This window comes from Hetaerina americana, unplaced genomic scaffold, assembly GCF_022747635.1.
Source record: "Hetaerina americana unplaced genomic scaffold, ioHetAmer1.1.p SCAF_44, whole genome shotgun sequence".
Taxonomy (NCBI): domain Eukaryota; kingdom Metazoa; phylum Arthropoda; class Insecta; order Odonata; family Calopterygidae; genus Hetaerina; species Hetaerina americana.
This window is the reverse complement of record NW_027287030.1, coordinates 4,384,064-4,399,314: the sequence shown is the minus strand read 5'-3', so window position 1 is coordinate 4,399,314 and position 15,251 is coordinate 4,384,064. Positions and strand designations below refer to the sequence as shown.

The 15,251-nt window shown below is 45.5% G+C and overlaps 22 non-coding genes and 1 pseudogene across 22 annotated transcripts; all 23 read right to left on the bottom strand.

Annotated features, from left to right (window-relative positions):
* Nucleotides 1-47: 47 nt before the first annotated feature.
* Nucleotides 48-166, bottom strand: LOC139693031 (5S ribosomal RNA). The gene has a single exon (XR_011701895.1). It is a non-coding gene; the product is annotated as a 5S ribosomal RNA (ribosomal RNA).
* A 389-nt stretch (nt 167-555) lies between these two features.
* On the bottom strand, nt 556-674 carry LOC139693056 (5S ribosomal RNA). The gene has a single exon (XR_011701919.1). It is a non-coding gene; the product is annotated as a 5S ribosomal RNA (ribosomal RNA).
* Nucleotides 675-1,063: 389 nt separating this feature from the next.
* LOC139693020 (5S ribosomal RNA) lies at nt 1,064-1,182 on the bottom strand. The gene has a single exon (XR_011701884.1). It is a non-coding gene; the product is annotated as a 5S ribosomal RNA (ribosomal RNA).
* A 389-nt stretch (nt 1,183-1,571) lies between these two features.
* On the bottom strand, nt 1,572-1,690 carry LOC139693055 (5S ribosomal RNA). Its single transcript, XR_011701918.1, has one exon. It is a non-coding gene; the product is annotated as a 5S ribosomal RNA (ribosomal RNA).
* A 386-nt stretch (nt 1,691-2,076) lies between these two features.
* On the bottom strand, nt 2,077-2,195 carry LOC139693002 (5S ribosomal RNA). The gene has a single exon (XR_011701867.1). It is a non-coding gene; the product is annotated as a 5S ribosomal RNA (ribosomal RNA).
* A 389-nt stretch (nt 2,196-2,584) lies between these two features.
* LOC139693008 (5S ribosomal RNA) lies at nt 2,585-2,703 on the bottom strand. Its single transcript, XR_011701873.1, has one exon. It is a non-coding gene; the product is annotated as a 5S ribosomal RNA (ribosomal RNA).
* A 389-nt stretch (nt 2,704-3,092) lies between these two features.
* LOC139692997 (5S ribosomal RNA) lies at nt 3,093-3,211 on the bottom strand. The gene has a single exon (XR_011701862.1). It is a non-coding gene; the product is annotated as a 5S ribosomal RNA (ribosomal RNA).
* A 389-nt stretch (nt 3,212-3,600) lies between these two features.
* LOC139692986 (5S ribosomal RNA) lies at nt 3,601-3,719 on the bottom strand. Its single transcript, XR_011701851.1, has one exon. It is a non-coding gene; the product is annotated as a 5S ribosomal RNA (ribosomal RNA).
* Nucleotides 3,720-4,108: 389 nt separating this feature from the next.
* On the bottom strand, nt 4,109-4,227 carry LOC139692975 (5S ribosomal RNA). Its single transcript, XR_011701840.1, has one exon. It is a non-coding gene; the product is annotated as a 5S ribosomal RNA (ribosomal RNA).
* Nucleotides 4,228-4,626: 399 nt separating this feature from the next.
* Nucleotides 4,627-4,725, bottom strand: LOC139693081 (5S ribosomal RNA; annotated as a pseudogene).
* Nucleotides 4,726-8,672: 3,947 nt separating this feature from the next.
* On the bottom strand, nt 8,673-8,791 carry LOC139693053 (5S ribosomal RNA). The gene has a single exon (XR_011701916.1). It is a non-coding gene; the product is annotated as a 5S ribosomal RNA (ribosomal RNA).
* A 389-nt stretch (nt 8,792-9,180) lies between these two features.
* LOC139693048 (5S ribosomal RNA) lies at nt 9,181-9,299 on the bottom strand. The gene has a single exon (XR_011701911.1). It is a non-coding gene; the product is annotated as a 5S ribosomal RNA (ribosomal RNA).
* Nucleotides 9,300-9,688: 389 nt separating this feature from the next.
* Nucleotides 9,689-9,807, bottom strand: LOC139693052 (5S ribosomal RNA). Its single transcript, XR_011701915.1, has one exon. It is a non-coding gene; the product is annotated as a 5S ribosomal RNA (ribosomal RNA).
* Nucleotides 9,808-10,196: 389 nt separating this feature from the next.
* LOC139693047 (5S ribosomal RNA) lies at nt 10,197-10,315 on the bottom strand. The gene has a single exon (XR_011701910.1). It is a non-coding gene; the product is annotated as a 5S ribosomal RNA (ribosomal RNA).
* Nucleotides 10,316-10,704: 389 nt separating this feature from the next.
* LOC139692963 (5S ribosomal RNA) lies at nt 10,705-10,823 on the bottom strand. The gene has a single exon (XR_011701829.1). It is a non-coding gene; the product is annotated as a 5S ribosomal RNA (ribosomal RNA).
* A 389-nt stretch (nt 10,824-11,212) lies between these two features.
* Nucleotides 11,213-11,331, bottom strand: LOC139692951 (5S ribosomal RNA). Its single transcript, XR_011701818.1, has one exon. It is a non-coding gene; the product is annotated as a 5S ribosomal RNA (ribosomal RNA).
* A 389-nt stretch (nt 11,332-11,720) lies between these two features.
* LOC139693001 (5S ribosomal RNA) lies at nt 11,721-11,839 on the bottom strand. The gene has a single exon (XR_011701866.1). It is a non-coding gene; the product is annotated as a 5S ribosomal RNA (ribosomal RNA).
* Nucleotides 11,840-12,228: 389 nt separating this feature from the next.
* LOC139693120 (5S ribosomal RNA) lies at nt 12,229-12,347 on the bottom strand. The gene has a single exon (XR_011701978.1). It is a non-coding gene; the product is annotated as a 5S ribosomal RNA (ribosomal RNA).
* Nucleotides 12,348-12,736: 389 nt separating this feature from the next.
* LOC139693051 (5S ribosomal RNA) lies at nt 12,737-12,855 on the bottom strand. Its single transcript, XR_011701914.1, has one exon. It is a non-coding gene; the product is annotated as a 5S ribosomal RNA (ribosomal RNA).
* Nucleotides 12,856-13,241: 386 nt separating this feature from the next.
* Nucleotides 13,242-13,360, bottom strand: LOC139693046 (5S ribosomal RNA). Its single transcript, XR_011701909.1, has one exon. It is a non-coding gene; the product is annotated as a 5S ribosomal RNA (ribosomal RNA).
* Nucleotides 13,361-13,749: 389 nt separating this feature from the next.
* LOC139692969 (5S ribosomal RNA) lies at nt 13,750-13,868 on the bottom strand. Its single transcript, XR_011701835.1, has one exon. It is a non-coding gene; the product is annotated as a 5S ribosomal RNA (ribosomal RNA).
* Nucleotides 13,869-14,257: 389 nt separating this feature from the next.
* Nucleotides 14,258-14,376, bottom strand: LOC139693109 (5S ribosomal RNA). Its single transcript, XR_011701964.1, has one exon. It is a non-coding gene; the product is annotated as a 5S ribosomal RNA (ribosomal RNA).
* A 386-nt stretch (nt 14,377-14,762) lies between these two features.
* Nucleotides 14,763-14,881, bottom strand: LOC139693000 (5S ribosomal RNA). Its single transcript, XR_011701865.1, has one exon. It is a non-coding gene; the product is annotated as a 5S ribosomal RNA (ribosomal RNA).
* Between the last annotated feature and the right edge of the window lie 370 nt (nt 14,882-15,251).

Genomic DNA, 15,251 nt, shown 5'->3' with positions numbered 1-15,251 from the left:
TCAGAGAATGCCTCAAAATACGTTCGTTTCGGAAAAAAAATATTGAAAGCCAACGGCACCCGGTGTTCCCAGGCGGTCACCCATCCAAGTACTATCCGGGCCCGATGCTGCTTAACTTCGGTGATCGGACGAGAACCGGTGTATTCAGCGTGGTATGGCCGTTGGCAATTTCCACCACTCTCGAGTCAACTATTTTAGCAATATCAATTCCGCAAACACTTGCAACGACGCGACACGACGTCTATTTTCTTGCCCACGGCTTGCATACATCGGGCCGTCCACGACCATACTATATGATGGCGGGAGACGGAGGTAATTTGCCATCTCAAAACGAACTTTGGATAAATGTGGATGAGATACGGGTTACTACAGCACCAATGCATTGCCCCAAGAGAGCTGGTCGCATCTAGATGAAATGGAATGGTGTCAAAAGGGAACATACCAATTCAAAATCACGCATGCAATGTCTGGCATTGCAAAATAAATTATTTGAAAAAAATTAAAAACATCAGAGAATGCCTCAAAATACGTTCGTTTCGGAAAAAAAATATTGAAAGCCAACGGAACCCGGTGTTCTCAGGCGGTCACCCATCCAAGTACTCTCCGGGCCCGATGCTGCTTAACTTCGGTGATCGGACGAGAACCGGTGTATTCAGCGTGGTATGGCCGTTGGCAATTTCCACCACTCTCGAGTCAACTATTTTAGCAATATCAAGCCCGCAAACACTTGCAACGACGCGACACGACGTCTATTATCTTGCCCACGGCTTGCATACATCGGGCCGTCCACGACCATACTATATGATGGCGGGAGACGGAGGTAATTTGCCATCTCAAAACGAACTTTGGATAAATGTGGATGAGATACGGGTTACTACAGCACCAATGCATTGCCCCAAGAGAGCTGGTCGCATCTAGATGAAATGGAATGGTGTCAAAAGGGAACATACCAATTCAAAATCACGCATGCAATGTCTGGCATTGCAAAATAAATTATTTGAAAAAAATTAAAAACATCAGAGAATGCCTCAAAATACGTTCGTTTCGGAAAAAAAATATTGAAAGCCAACGGCACCCGGTGTTCCCAGGCGGTCACCCATCCAAGTACTATCCGGGCCCGATGCTGCTTAACTTCGGTGATCGGACGAGAACCGGTGTATTCAGCGTGGTATGGCCGTTGGCAATTTCCACCACTCTCGAGTCAACTATTTTAGCAATATCAATTCCGCAAACACTTGCAACGACGCGACACGACGTCTATTTTCTTGCCCACGGCTTGCATACATCGGGCCGTCCACGACCATACTATATGATGGCGGGAGACGGAGGTAATTTGCCATCTCAAAACGAACTTTGGATAAATGTGGATGAGATACGGGTTACTACAGCACCAATGCATTGCCCCAAGAGAGCTGGTCGCATCTAGATGAAATGGAATGGTGTCAAAAGGGAACATACCAATTCAAAATCACGAATGCAATGTCTGGCATTGCAAAATAAATTATTTGAAAAAAATTAAAAACATCAGAGAATGCCTCAAAATACGTTCGTTTCGGAAAAAAAATATTGAAAGCCAACGGAACCCGGTGTTCTCAGGCGGTCACCCATCCAAGTACTCTCCGGGCCCGATGCTGCTTAACTTCGGTGATCGGACGAGAACCGGTGTATTCAGCGTGGTATGGCCGTTGGCAATTTCCACCACTCTCGAGTCAACTATTTTAGCAATATCAAGCCCGCAAACACTTGCAACGACGCGACACGACGTCTATTATCTTGCCCACGGCTTGCATACATCGGGCCGTCCACGACCATACTATATGATGGCGGGAGACGGAGGTAATTTGCCATCTCAAAACGAACTTTGGATAAATGTGGAAGATTACGATACTACAGCACCAATGCATTGCCCCAAGAGAGCTGGTCGCATCTAGATGAAATGGAATGGTGTCAAAAGGGAACATACCAATTCAAAATCACGCATGCAATGTCTGGCATTGCAAAATAAATTATTTGAAAAAAATTAAAAACATCAGAGAATGCCTCAAAATACGTTCGTTTCGGAAAAAAAATATTGAAAGCCAACGGCACCCGGTGTTCCCAGGCGGTCACCCATCCAAGTACAATCCGGGCCCGATGCTGCTTAACTTCGGTGATCGGACGAGAACCGGTGTATTCAGCGTGGTATGGCCGTTGGCAATTTCCACCACTCTCGAGTCAACTATTTTAGCAATATCAAGCCCGCAAACACTTGCAACGACGCGACACGACGTCTATTTTCTTGCCCACGGCTTGCATACATCGGGCCGTCCACGACCATACTATATGATGGCGGGAGACGGAGGTAATTTGCCATATCAAAACGAACTTTGGATAAATGTGGAAGAGATACGGGTTACTACAGCACCAATGCATTGCCCCAAGAGAGCTGGTCGCATCTAGATGAAATGGAATGGTGTCAAAAGGGAACATACCAATTCAAAATCACGCATGCAATGTCTGGCATTGCAAAATAAATTATTTGAAAAAAATTAAAAACATCAGAGAATGCCTCAAAATACGTTCGTTTCGGAAAAAAAATATTGAAAGCCAACGGCACCCGGTGTTCCCAGGCGGTCACCCATCCAAGTACTATCCGGGCCCGATGCTGCTTAACTTCGGTGATCGGACGAGAACCGGTGTATTCAGCGTGGTATGGCCGTTGGCAATTTCCACCACTCTCGAGTCAACTATTTTAGCAATATCAATTCCGCAAACACTTGCAACGACGCGACACGACGTCTATTTTCTTGCCCACGGCTTGCATACATCGGGCCGTCCACGACCATACTATATGATGGCGGGAGACGGAGGTAATTTGCCATCTCAAAACGAACTTTGGATAAATGTGGATGAGATACGGGTTACTACAGCACCAATGCATTGCCCCAAGAGAGCTGGTCGCATCTAGATGAAATGGAATGGTGTCAAAAGGGAACATACCAATTCAAAATCACGCATGCAATGTCTGGCATTGCAAAATAAATTATTTGAAAAAAATTAAAAACATCAGAGAATGCCTCAAAATACGTTCGTTTCGGAAAAAAAATATTGAAAGCCAACGGCACCCGGTGTTCCCAGGCGGTCACCCATCCAAGTACTATCCGGGCCCGATGCTGCTTAACTTCGGTGATCGGACGAGAACCGGTGTATTCAGCGTGGTATGGCCGTTGGCAATTTCCACCACTCTCGAGTCAACTATTTTAGCAATATCAATTCCGCAAACACTTGCAACGACGCGACACGACGTCTATTTTCTTGCCCACGGCTTGCATACATCGGGCCGTCCACGACCATACTATATGATGGCGGGAGACGGAGGTAATTTGCCATCTCAAAACGAACTTTGGATAAATGTGGAAGAGATACGGGTTACTACAGCACCAATGCATTGCCCCAAGAGAGCTGGTCGCATCTAGATGAAATGGAATGGTGTCAAAAGGGAACATACCAATTCAAAATCACGCATGCAATGTCTGGCATTGCAAAATAAATTATTTGAAAAAAATTAAAAACATCAGAGAATGCCTCAAAATACGTTCGTTTCGGAAAAAAAATATTGAAAGCCAACGGCACCCGGTGTTCCCAGGCGGTCACCCATCCAAGTACTATCCGGGCCCGATGCTGCTTAACTTCGGTGATCGGACGAGAACCGGTGTATTCAGCGTGGTATGGCCGTTGGCAATTTCCACCACTCTCGAGTCAACTATTTTAGCAATATCAATTCCGCAAACACTTGCAACGACGCGACACGACGTCTATTTTCTTGCCCACGGCTTGCATACATCGGGCCGTCCACGACCATACTATATGATGGCGGGAGACGGAGGTAATTTGCCATCTCAAAACGAACTTTGGATAAATGTGGATGAGATACGGGTTACTACAGCACCAATGCATTGCCCCAAGAGAGCTGGTCGCATCTAGATGAAATGGAATGGTGTCAAAAGGGAACATACCAATTCAAAATCACGCATGCAATGTCTGGCATTGCAAAATAAATTATTTGAAAAAAATTAAAAACATCAGAGAATGCCTCAAAATACGTTCGTTTCGGAAAAAAAATATTGAAAGCCAACGGCACCCGGTGTTCCCAGGCGGTCACCCATCCAAGTACTATCCGGGCCCGATGCTGCTTAACTTCGGTGATCGGACGAGAACCGGTGTATTCAGCGTGGTATGGCCGTTGGCAATTTCCACCACTCTCGAGTCAACTATTTTAGCAATATCAATTCCGCAAACACTTGCAACGACGCGACACGACGTCTATTTTCTTGCCCACGGCTTGCATACATCGGGCCGTCCACGACCATACTATATGATGGCGGGAGACGGAGGTAATTTGCCATCTCAAAACGAACTTTGGATAAATGTGGATGAGATACGGGTTACTACAGCACCAATGCATTGCCCCAAGAGAGCTGGTCGCATCTAGATGAAATGGAATGGTGTCAAAAGGGAACATACCAATTCAAAATCACGCATGCAATGTCTGGCATTGCAAAATAAATTATTTGAAAAAAATTAAAAACATCAGAGAATGCCTCAAAATACGTTCGTTTCGGAAAAAAAATATTGAAAGCCAACGGCACCCGGTGTTCCCAGGCGGTCACCCATCCAAGTACTATCCGGGCCCGATGCTGCTTAACTTCGGTGATCGGACGAGAACCGGTGTATTCAGCGTGGTATTTTTTTTTTTTTTTTTATTGCATGTATTTCCATTCACAGACATAGTTATTTAACACCATGTGCACCATCTTAAGCGTGCATAAGACCACAGATTGAACATTTTCACAATTGAACAATTCTAAACAAAGGATGATATAAGTATGAACCACTTATGAACTATAAGCATTCGGAAAGTGTTCACCGTCACATAACTTAGGGAACATTTTCCTTACTTGAATTAACAATACAAGATCCTTTATAGGGAACAAAATGATTACAATGAAATCAAGCCAATTATAAATAGTCAAATTTTTTTTAAACATCCCCTTTGCGTCTTTTTTTCACAGTTAAACATTAATGATACATTGTTTACATTATTATCTGCTCTTATTTATTGAACGTATTCCCTTTATTCACATACTTGTTATCGGTAATATATTTCCTTGCATACATGACAGTTTACATTGAGTCCAAGACCAATTTTCTTTAAACTTGTTATTCTTTCATGACTTCTTTTTTTACCATTTGTTCTACTTTCTTCCAATATGGCTGTAATCGGCCCGGTAGGTTTTTGCTCTCTTTTTTCACTTGTTCCCACCAACTTTCTATATCTATTTTAACCCACTTGTGTACCGTAAGAAGGTGCTGTCCAATCAGCCAGCACATTGTTTCCATTTTCACGCGGGGAAAGATGTTGAAATCCAGAATCATCATATTCCTATTTCCTATCTCCTTTTCTCCAAAGGTGTTTAATTCTCTAAATGTTCTTTTTATTAGGCACCACCTCCTCCTTGAGATGGTGCATTCGAACACCCTGTGGTCTTGTGTGTCGGCTTTGTCACAGTATTCGCATTCGTTCCTGCTTGTTAGATACATGTTTTGTTTCACTTGCTGGGTGGTCACTATATAGTTTGCGAATAGGAATAGGACGCTCTTTGTCCTTAGGGTCATGGCTATTTCGTTGATGTTCTTCCACACTCTCTTCCAATTTACCGATAGGATGTGCTTTTCGATGTTGATTCGGTGGTTGTCGTCGCTTCTGAGTTGTCGGTAAAGGCACTTGGTGGTGGCTGTCACTCCTCTCGGCATCTTTTCTACTAAGTCCTTAACTTTCCTGATAGTTTTCATCAGCAGTCTATCCTGCCCTGGTGCACCCCATGCCGCCTTTAGCAGATCTTTTGAATGTTGACAGTCGTCGGATAGGATGTTTATTACTGTCTTTGCATAGAGTGCCAGGGCTTTGTCCCGCACGTCGATCAGCCCTAGGCCCCCCTTCCCCTTGGGTAGACAGGCCTGGCTCTTTGCTACTCTTAGCAAATGCCCTCCCCAAAGGTATTGCGTTGCTATTTTCGTCAATAGAGCCCCATGTTTTTCTGGCAACGGGAAAATCAGTGCGGCGTACCATGCCTTGGATAATAACAATGCGTTTATCGCAAGGACTTTCTGATGTATGTTTAGGTCCCTGTCTCTCAATTGCGCTAATGTTCCTTTTATCATTCTCGTTGCCTTTTCCCATACTGCGTTTGTCGTCTCCGTGGAAGTCCTACTCCATGGAATGCCCAGAATGTCCATCGAGGTCACCTCTTTCCATTCACTGGTCGCGGTGAAGTCGGCGTCTTTTATTGTCAAGGCCTTTGTCTTTTCCATGTTTACTTTTTGCCCGCTTTCCTCCTCATATTCCTTTAATGATTTCCCTATTACATGAATTTCCGCTTGATCTTGGGCGAAGATCGTTACGTCGTCCGCATAAGCCACCGCGGACACTTTTCCGTTCCCCGCCGGGATTCCTTTAATGTTTCTGCGAAGACTATGTAGCAGGGGCTCCAGTGATATAGAGAACAGAAGCATCGAAAGCGGACAGCCTTGTCTGATTGATCTTCTCACGGGGAACGACTTTGTTTCGGCCCCCGCGCTCAATTTTACTTTCGACGTGATGTTGTTCGTGAACATTTTTATTGTATTCAAAAACTTTTCGGGGAATCCCATCCTCTTTAATGTGTTCAATACGTGGTTTATGTTCACCCTGTCGAAAGCCTTCTCAATATCTACCGCTACCAGTTTAAGGCCCGCGCCCTGCCTGCTCTCGTGGCTCGCGATTGCGTCTCTGATCGTTGTCAGCGCCGTTACAATGTTCCTCCCCTTTCCTACTATGTGTTGGTCTGGCCCGATTATCTTTTCCACGGCTTCGTTGAGTCTGGTTTTAACGATTTTAGCTACTACCTTGTAATCGGCGTTGAGGAGGGTGATGGGTCTGTAGTCATTTAGGCTCCTTGGCTCTTTTCTTTTCGGCACTAGGACAATTTTCCCCTCTCTTTGGGTCGTGGTGAGGGTGCCATTTTGGAGGATGTTCTCTATCGCTGGAATGATTAAATCCTTCAGCTCTTCCCAGAATTCTACGTAGAATTCAAAAGGGATACCGTCGGTACCCGGGGACCTCCCCTTGGGGAGCCATCTCATAGCATCCTCGCACTCCTCCCTTGTGATTCTTTCCGCCATCCTCTCTGCCACCTCCACTGGCAGTTGGGGGAGTGGCGTGAGATTTTCTGTCTCTTCCTTGAGTGATGTGTCCTCCCCAGAAAGGAGAGTCTCAAAATGGTGGCATACATGCTCTATGATTTCTCTCTCTTCTTTTAACCTCGTTCCGTTCTCGTTCAAAATGCCGTTTTTGAGTAAGTTGTTGGCGCAATCCTTTAACCTCCTCCCCAGATAATACACCGAGGCATGTTCTTCTGGCAAACATATTTTGCTTCTGTGCCATGTTGATATTTTCGCCCTTTCCTCTTCCATTCCGAAGATTTTCCTTTTTAGTTCTTTTATCTCCCCCCAGTTGCTCCGTTCCCTTTCTCTCGTCTTTAGGCTCTCCTCGAGCGCTTCTCTGTAAAAAGCCATGGTTTCCCTGATTTCTTCGGCTCTCTCCCTGTGCAGTTGTGCGAAAAGGTTTCTTATTTTTACTTTGGAGTTTTCCCACCTTTCGCTTGGATCCAATCCTCTCCAGCTTTCCTCCCATCGCTGGATGTTTTCTTTCAGTATGGCTCTGGTGTCTTTCTCATATAGCAGCTCGACGTTCATCCTCCACTCCTTTTTCCTTGGCTGATGCCTCGTCCTGCTTTGGGATCCATCGACCGATATAATAACTGCGCAGTGGTCGGAGCATGCCACTGGAAGAACCGCATAGGAGGATATATGGGTTTTCAAGTCGTAGGATGCGTAAAAGCGGTCCTGCCTTGTTGCCCATTTGTCGCCGTAGATGGTGTACGGAAGGTTATCTTTTGTGCTTGTTAATCTGTTTGCGTCAGTGGCTCTGAGGTTTTTAACTATCGATTTTAGGGGACCACACAGTGGGTATTTTGCTCCTCCTCCATCGTTGTTTTGGCTATCTTTCTCGTCTATGATTGCGTTAAAATCACCCCCTAACAGTGCCATTCCTTGGAAGTCGCTCAGCAGGGGCAGGAGGTCCCGCGAGTAAAATTCCCTCCTCTCCTGAAGTTTCCTGGTGCCGGCCGGGCCGTACACATTTATTATCCTTATCCCAAGGATCGTCATGGCCATCGCCCTCCCGGATGGTATATGGCCGTTGGCAATTTCCACCACTCTCGAGTCAACTATTTTAGCAATATCAATTCCGCAAACACTTGCAACGACGCGACACGACGTCTATTTTCTTGCCCACGGCTTGCATACATCGGGCCGTCCACGACCATACTATATGATGGCGGGAGACGGAGGTAATTTGCCATCTCAAAACGAACTTTGGATAAATGTGGATGAGATACGGGTTACTACAGCACCAATGCATTGCCCCAAGAGAGCTGGTCGCATCTAGATGAAATGGAATGGTGTCAAAAGGGAACATACCAATTCAAAATCACGCATGCAATGTCTGGCATTGCAAAATAAATTATTTGAAAAAAATTAAAAACATCAGAGAATGCCTCAAAATACGTTCGTTTCGGAAAAAAAATATTGAAAGCCAACGGAACCCGGTGTTCTCAGGCGGTCACCCATCCAAGTACTCTCCGGGCCCGATGCTGCTTAACTTCGGTGATCGGACGAGAACCGGTGTATTCAGCGTGGTATGGCCGTTGGCAATTTCCACCACTCTCGAGTCAACTATTTTAGCAATATCAAGCCCGCAAACACTTGCAACGACGCGACACGACGTCTATTATCTTGCCCACGGCTTGCATACATCGGGCCGTCCACGACCATACTATATGATGGCGGGAGACGGAGGTAATTTGCCATCTCAAAACGAACTTTGGATAAATGTGGATGAGATACGGGTTACTACAGCACCAATGCATTGCCCCAAGAGAGCTGGTCGCATCTAGATGAAATGGAATGGTGTCAAAAGGGAACATACCAATTCAAAATCACGCATGCAATGTCTGGCATTGCAAAATAAATTATTTGAAAAAAATTAAAAACATCAGAGAATGCCTCAAAATACGTTCGTTTCGGAAAAAAAATATTGAAAGCCAACGGCACCCGGTGTTCCCAGGCGGTCACCCATCCAAGTACAATCCGGGCCCGATGCTGCCTAACTTCGGTGATCGGACGAGAACCGGTGTATTCAGCGTGGTATGGCCGTTGGCAATTCCCACCACTCTCGAGTCAACTATTTTAGCAATATCAAGCCCGCAAACACTTGCAACGACGCGACACGACGTCTATTTTCTTGCCCACGGCTTGCATACATCGGGCCGTCCACGACCATACTATATGATGGCGGGAGACGGAGGTAATTTGCCATATCAAAACGAACTTTGGATAAATGTGGAAGAGATACGGGTTACTACAGCACCAATGCATTGCCCCAAGAGAGCTGGTCGCATCTAGATGAAATGGAATGGTGTCAAAAGGGAACATACCAATTCAAAATCACGCATGCAATGTCTGGCATTGCAAAATAAATTATTTGAAAAAAATTAAAAACATCAGAGAATGCCTCAAAATACGTTCGTTTCGGAAAAAAAATATTGAAAGCCAACGGAACCCGGTGTTCTCAGGCGGTCACCCATCCAAGTACTCTCCGGGCCCGATGCTGCTTAACTTCGGTGATCGGACGAGAACCGGTGTATTCAGCGTGGTATGGCCGTTGGCAATTTCCACCACTCTCGAGTCAACTATTTTAGCAATATCAAGCCCGCAAACACTTGCAACGACGCGACACGACGTCTATTATCTTGCCCACGGCTTGCATACATCGGGCCGTCCACGACCATACTATATGATGGCGGGAGACGGAGGTAATTTGCCATCTCAAAACGAACTTTGGATAAATGTGGATGAGATACGGGTTACTACAGCACCAATGCATTGCCCCAAGAGAGCTGGTCGCATCTAGATGAAATGGAATGGTGTCAAAAGGGAACATACCAATTCAAAATCACGCATGCAATGTCTGGCATTGCAAAATAAATTATTTGAAAAAAATTAAAAACATCAGAGAATGCCTCAAAATACGTTCGTTTCGGAAAAAAAATATTGAAAGCCAACGGCACCCGGTGTTCCCAGGCGGTCACCCATCCAAGTACAATCCGGGCCCGATGCTGCCTAACTTCGGTGATCGGACGAGAACCGGTGTATTCAGCGTGGTATGGCCGTTGGCAATTCCCACCACTCTCGAGTCAACTATTTTAGCAATATCAAGCCCGCAAACACTTGCAACGACGCGACACGACGTCTATTTTCTTGCCCACGGCTTGCATACATCGGGCCGTCCACGACCATACTATATGATGGCGGGAGACGGAGGTAATTTGCCATATCAAAACGAACTTTGGATAAATGTGGAAGAGATACGGGTTACTACAGCACCAATGCATTGCCCCAAGAGAGCTGGTCGCATCTAGATGAAATGGAATGGTGTCAAAAGGGAACATACCAATTCAAAATCACGCATGCAATGTCTGGCATTGCAAAATAAATTATTTGAAAAAAATTAAAAACATCAGAGAATGCCTCAAAATACGTTCGTTTCGGAAAAAAAATATTGAAAGCCAACGGCACCCGGTGTTCCCAGGCGGTCACCCATCCAAGTACTATCCGGGCCCGATGCTGCTTAACTTCGGTGATCGGACGAGAACCGGTGTATTCAGCGTGGTATGGCCGTTGGCAATTTCCACCACTCTCGAGTCAACTATTTTAGCAATATCAATTCCGCAAACACTTGCAACGACGCGACACGACGTCTATTTTCTTGCCCACGGCTTGCATACATCGGGCCGTCCACGACCATACTATATGATGGCGGGAGACGGAGGTAATTTGCCATCTCAAAACGAACTTTGGATAAATGTGGATGAGATACGGGTTACTACAGCACCAATGCATTGCCCCAAGAGAGCTGGTCGCATCTAGATGAAATGGAATGGTGTCAAAAGGGAACATACCAATTCAAAATCACGCATGCAATGTCTGGCATTGCAAAATAAATTATTTGAAAAAAATTAAAAACATCAGAGAATGCCTCAAAATACGTTCGTTTCGGAAAAAAAATATTGAAAGCCAACGGCACCCGGTGTTCCCAGGCGGTCACCCATCCAAGTACTATCCGGGCCCGATGCTGCTTAACTTCGGTGATCGGACGAGAACCGGTGTATTCAGCGTGGTATGGCCGTTGGCAATTTCCACCACTCTCGAGTCAACTATTTTAGCAATATCAATTCCGCAAACACTTGCAACGACGCGACACGACGTCTATTTTCTTGCCCACGGCTTGCATACATCGGGCCGTCCACGACCATACTATATGATGGCGGGAGACGGAGGTAATTGGCCATCTCAAAACGAACTTTGGATAAATGTGGATGAGATACGGGTTACTACAGCAGCAATGCATTGCCCCAAGAGAGCTGGTCGCATCTAGATGAAATGGAATGGTGTCAAAAGGGAACATACCAATTCAAAATCACGCATGCAATGTCTGGCATTGCAAAATAAATTATTTGAAAAAAATTAAAAACATCAGAGAATGCCTCAAAATACGTTCGTTTCGGAAAAAAAATATTGAAAGCCAACGGCACCCGGTGTTCCCAGGCGGTCACCCATCCAAGTACAATCCGGGCCCGATGCTGCTTAACTTCGGTGATCGGACGAGAACCGGTGTATTCAGCGTGGTATGGCCGTTGGCAATTTCCACCACTCTCGAGTCAACTATTTTAGCAATATCAAGCCCGCAAACACTTGCAACGACGCGACACGACGTCTATTTTCTTGCCCACGGCTTGCATACATCGGGCCGTCCACGACCATACTATATGATGGCGGGAGACGGAGGTAATTTGCCATATCAAAACGAACTTTGGATAAATGTGGAAGAGATACGGGTTACTACAGCACCAATGCATTGCCCCAAGAGAGCTGGTCGCATCTAGATGAAATGGAATGGTGTCAAAAGGGAACATACCAATTCAAAATCACGCATGCAATGTCTGGCATTGCAAAATAAATTATTTGAAAAAAATTAAAAACATCAGAGAATGCCTCAAAATACGTTCGTTTCGGAAAAAAAATATTGAAAGCCAACGGCACCCGGTGTTCCCAGGCGGTCACCCATCCAAGTACTATCCGGGCCCGATGCTGCTTAACTTCGGTGATCGGACGAGAACCGGTGTATTCAGCGTGGTATGGCCGTTGGCAATTTCCACCACTCTCGAGTCAACTATTTTAGCAATATCAATTCCGCAAACACTTGCAACGACGCGACACGACGTCTATTTTCTTGCCCACGGCTTGCATACATCGGGCCGTCCACGACCATACTATATGATGGCGGGAGACGGAGGTAATTTGCCATCTCAAAACGAACTTTGGATAAATGTGGATGAGATACGGGTTACTACAGCACCAATGCATTGCCCCAAGAGAGCTGGTCGCATCTAGATGAAATGGAATGGTGTCAAAAGGGAACATACCAATTTAAAATCACGCATGCAATGTCTGGCATTGCAAAATAAATTATTTGAAAAAAATTAAAAACATCAGAGAATGCCTCAAAATACGTTCGTTTCGGAAAAAAAATATTGAAAGCCAACGGAACCCGGTGTTCTCAGGCGGTCACCCATCCAAGTACTCTCCGGGCCCGATGCTGCTTAACTTCGGTGATCGGACGAGAACCGGTGTATTCAGCGTGGTATGGCCGTTGGCAATTTCCACCACTCTCGAGTCAACTATTTTAGCAATATCAAGCCCGCAAACACTTGCAACGACGCGACACGACGTCTATTATCTTGCCCACGGCTTGCATACATCGGGCCGTCCACGACCATACTATATGATGGCGGGAGACGGAGGTAATTTGCCATCTCAAAACGAACTTTGGATAAATGTGGAAGATTACGATACTACAGCACCAATGCATTGCCCCAAGAGAGCTGGTCGCATCTAGATGAAATGGAATGGTGTCAAAAGGGAACATACCAATTCAAAATCACGCATGCAATGTCTGGCATTGCAAAATAAATTATTTGAAAAAAATTAAAAACATCAGAGAATGCCTCAAAATACGTTCGTTTCGGAAAAAAAATATTGAAAGCCAACGGCACCCGGTGTTCCCAGGCGGTCACCCATCCAAGTACAATCCGGGCCCGATGCTGCCTAACTTCGGTGATCGGACGAGAACCGGTGTATTCAGCGTGGTATGGCCGTTGGCAATTCCCACCACTCTCGAGTCAACTATTTTAGCAATATCAAGCCCGCAAACACTTGCAACGACGCGACACGACGTCTATTTTCTTGCCCACGGCTTGCATACATCGGGCCGTCCACGACCATACTATATGATGGCGGGAGACGGAGGTAATTTGCCATATCAAAACGAACTTTGGATAAATGTGGAAGAGATACGGGTTACTACAGCACCAATGCATTGCCCCAAGAGAGCTGGTCGCATCTAGATGAAATGGAATGGTGTCAAAAGGGAACATACCAATTCAAAATCACGCATGCAATGTCTGGCATTGCAAAATAAATTATTTGAAAAAAATTAAAAACATCAGAGAATGCCTCAAAATACGTTCGTTTCGGAAAAAAAATATTGAAAGCCAACGGCACCCGGTGTTCCCAGGCGGTCACCCATCCAAGTACTATCCGGGCCCGATGCTGCTTAACTTCGGTGATCGGACGAGAACCGGTGTATTCAGCGCGGTATGGCCGTTGGCAATTTCCACCACTCTCGAGTCAACTATTTTAGCAATATCAATTCCGCAAACACTTGCAACGACGCGACACGACGTCTATTTTCTTGCCCACGGCTTGCATACATCGGGCCGTCCACGACCATACTATATGATGGCGGGAGACGGAGGTAATTTGCCATCTCAAAACGAACTTTGGATAAATGTGGATGAGATACGGGTTACTACAGCACCAATGCATTGCCCCAAGAGAGCTGGTCGCATCTAGATGAAATGGAATGGTGTCAAAAGGGAACATACCAATTCAAAATCACGCATGCAATGTCTGGCATTGCAAAATAAATTATTTGAAAAAAATTAAAAACATCAGAGAATGCCTCAAAATACGTTCGTTTCGGAAAAAAAATATTGAAAGCCAACGGCACCCGGTGTTCCCAGGCGGTCACCCATCCAAGTACTATCCGGGCCCGATGCTGCTTAACTTCGGTGATCGGACGAGAACCGGTGTATTCAGCGTGGTATGGCCGTTGGCAATTTCCACCACTCTCGAGTCAACTATTTTAGCAATATCAAGCCCGCAAACACTTGCAACGACGCGACACGACGTCTATTATCTTGCCCACGGCTTGCATACATCGGGCCGTCCACGACCATACTATATGATGGCGGGAGACGGAGGTAATTTGCCATCTCAAAACGAACTTTGGATAAATGTGGAAGATTACGATACTACAGCACCAATGCATTGCCCCAAGAGAGCTGGTCGCATCTAGATGAAATGGAATGGTGTCAAAAGGGAACATACCAATTCAAAATCACGCATGCAATGTCTGGCATTGCAAAATAAATTATTTGAAAAAAATTAAAAACATCAGAGAATGCCTCAAAATACGTTCGTTTCGGAAAAAAAATATTGAAAGCCAACGGCACCCGGTGTTCCCAGGCGGTCACCCATCCAAGTACAATCCGGGCCCGATGCTGCTTAACTTCGGTGATCGGACGAGAACCGGTGTATTCAGCGTGGTATGGCCGTTGGCAATTTCCACCACTCTCGAGTCAACTATTTTAGCAATATCAAGCCCGCAAACACTTGCAACGACGCGACACGACGTCTATTTTCTTGCCCACGGCTTGCATACATCGGGCCGTCCACGACCATACTATATGATGGCGGGAGACGGAGGTAATTTGCCATATCAAAACGAACTTTGGATAAATGTGGAAGAGATACGGGTTACTACAGCACCAATGCATTGCCCCAAGAGAGCTGGTCGCATCTAGATGAAATGGAATGGTGTCAAAAGGGAACATACCAATTCAAAATCACGCATGCAATGTCTGGCATTGCAAAATAAATTATTTGAAAAAAATTAAAAACATCAGAGAATGCCTCAAAATACGTTCGTT